This window comes from Amphimedon queenslandica, unplaced genomic scaffold (genome assembly GCF_000090795.2).
Source record: "Amphimedon queenslandica unplaced genomic scaffold, v1.1 AMPQUscaffold_10323, whole genome shotgun sequence".
Classification (NCBI taxonomy): Eukaryota; Metazoa; Porifera; class Demospongiae; order Haplosclerida; family Niphatidae; genus Amphimedon; species Amphimedon queenslandica.
The window spans coordinates 1-2949 of NW_003549406.1; the positions used below are offsets into that span (position 1 = coordinate 1).

At 33.5% G+C, this 2949-nt stretch overlaps 1 long non-coding RNA gene across 2 annotated transcripts in view; it reads right to left on the reverse strand.

Annotated features, from left to right (window-relative positions):
* Window positions 1-72: 72 nt before the first annotated feature.
* Window positions 73-2949, reverse strand: part of LOC109590226 (uncharacterized) — a 3925-nt gene continuing 1048 nt past the window's right edge. The window contains exons 2-6 of one of the 2 annotated variants that reach the window (XR_002189220.1): window positions 2207-2255; window positions 1137-1239; window positions 816-933; window positions 552-767; window positions 73-193 (exon numbers count right to left, since the gene is read on the reverse strand). This is a non-coding gene — a long non-coding RNA (uncharacterized LOC109590226). The remainder of the gene's footprint in view (window positions 194-551; window positions 768-815; window positions 934-1136; window positions 1240-2206; window positions 2256-2949) is intronic. The other variant, XR_002189221.1, reaches the window with a different exon arrangement.

The window sequence follows — 2949 nt, forward strand, 5'->3', positions numbered from 1 at the left end:
AAATAGCAATTATTGACATGGTTAGTATTTATTCAAAGTATTTGAAACAAAATTTATATACGCTGTACCTGAGCAATATCAGCTATCCACTGTGCCTTCTCTGCCACTGACATTGCAATAAATATCAACTTCTGTTTGGACTGACTCTGTGAACCATCATCAATCTCAAGACCAAAACTGAGAAAACGTAACTCTAAAAATAAAAAAACAAAGAAGAGAGAGATAAGAGTTAAATAGTGATGATGGAGTCTTTGAGAGTTACAATATACATAACCAGTCATAAATAAATTCACACCTTAAGGAGACAATTGTTTGTGGGTACTTAACTTAGCAAATTTTAGCAATGAAAAAAATCGCGAACTTAAGTCTGCACTAATATTAAATCTGATTAAATTATTAATACATGTAGTTCTTAATAACTTATCACATGATCAAAAAGCTAAACTAAATGCCAGCCAAATGTCAGTATCATTAAAATAGCTAAAATAAGTACACACTAATAATTGTCTCCTTAAGGTAGATACTATGTACATGTACATGTATTACGTTACCTGGATACTCAGGGAGGGCATATTCATGTATCCTACATTTAGCGAGTGACAGTAACCCATTCTCTTTCAACAGACGGTATCCCTCTTCTCCTTTCTTCTCTACTCTCTGTGTCACTAGGAAATGCTTTGAAAACAGGAAGCAATAGTTCTGCCTCCTTCTTGTCTTTCTGGAGAAAGTGAGCAGTTTATCATCCTGTCTCCAGATACAGAGAATACCTTTAAGAAGAGATGAAAAATAACTTAGCAATTAATGTAGGTACTTACCCTTTCTAACTAATGCCTGCTCCTTGTCTAACAAAACAGGGCAACCTCCTTCTATCTTGGACTCTATTTTAAGGACGTTACGAATGTTTTCAGAATAGGACTTTTCATCTGTCACACCCTGCAATATAGAAGGGCCAGAAAAAAAAAAGGAGTTAATATGCATGTGTACATAATTAAATGAGGTCATGCTAGAGACTTTAATGAGTATTATTAAACATTAATGTGTCACTACTTTGCCAATCAATTTTTATAAGGTAATGTGTATTGTCATATACTTTGCTATGCTATTTTTATAAAGGGATAATGTGTATTGTCACCTACTTTGTGCCAATTCAGTTCCTATTTCAGACAGTGCTGCATAATCAACATGTTCTATTGGAGTGTGGGACTTCAGCTCTTGAATATCTTGAATATAACAAGTTATCTAATAGAAACATCATTAGGGCTAGGCAAATTATGCTAGCATAATTTGGAGCATAATGGGGCAAATTATTATGCTAGCATAATGGGAGCATACCGTATAACGCTTTAATTTGGCAGAGTTTTATTTTGGCGATTGGCAGTTTGGAAGCAGAATTGCCAATATTAAAACCGCCAGTCATTAATGCACATGTTCAGTAATGCACATGCACACAAAATCGCCAAATTAAAAACCGCCAATTACAATTTTATAGCAAAATCGCCAAAATAAAGTGCCGCCAAAATAAAGCGCTATACGGTAGGTCAAAAATTTCCGACTGACCTCATGATTTTAAGTAACATGCAAGTGTGGCAAGTTCAGTGGCTTAGGCTGTGCTATTTTGCAGTGACTCAAAGTCTGGAAACATTTTAGATTCTGGCATTATTATAATATTGCAATTACAACAGATGCATGTACATGTAACTTGATATTTGATTATATCAGCATAACAATGAGCCTAATAGGATTCATTTCAAAGCCTAATAGGATGGAATTTGGGGCAGTGCCTTAAAAGCATAATAGGCAGAAATTGAAGTATAATTTGCCTACCCTAAACATCATCATAATATCACTCTAAAACTATAGTAAAAATTTAATACACATGTGTAAAGAGTATACATATACATGTATAGTCTCACTCACTCCCTTAGGTAGGGAAGGGGTGGGATGAGACTAGTACATGTATTGCTAAAAACACAAAGTAGTAGCCATTAAAGTTTCTAAGCATTCTAAACAGTGTCTAATTATTGTTTGTGTGGGCACATAATCTAATTAACAATTACAGCTAGTGAATGTTATACATGTAATACTACAGGATATGGAGAGAATGCATAATGTTAAGCATAATAATAATGTTAATGGTGTATTAATTGGTCCATATGTTGTTCATAATGTGATAATTAAGGAAGCAAGGCATGTTTATCACACTTACATTTTTTGATTTTCTTATTGAAAACAGACAACTTATCATTATGTTCTGCCTAGAAAAAGAAGTGGTCAAAGACCAAAATTATTCCTTTGAAACTTATGTATACTAGAATAACATGGCTATTAAACCAAGAGATCAAACTGATTGTTCATTTGTTGAGATGGTTTTAACCATCATAGGCAGAACAATGCTTAGTGTTAGCAACCAAGTAAATCTGCCCATGTACAATGTATATGTACCTTACACAAAGTAAAATAACTCTAAGATACCCCTCTAAATAAATAGATAAATTTGAATACTGTACAGGGCATAATGTTTGCGGGACGCAAATTCTGCCGATAAAGTAAATCCGCGACATTTTCAACCACAAAAATAACTGGTCATATGATATTTATTGGTCTGTTGCAGTGAATTCATGAAAATAAAAACTACAAATATCTTTCTGACTCATTTTTATGAAATTTTCGTCCTGCGAACATTTTGCCCTGTATGGTAACTAGATATTTCCTCTAATGGTTTTGAGTTTTCTAAATCATGACAAGTTTCAAGAAACTATAGAAGATGCACAAAACCCCCTCTATAAGTCAAGTCTTATAGTGAATTAAAAATATGATAAATTCAAGGTGACAAAAACAGGAAACAATCGTATAAAGATCGTATTATAGGAGATATCTTGCACCAAAAAACAAGTGGGCATCAGACCATGAGTTCAACTTTGTTATTATTATGGGCAATTGAAATAATGC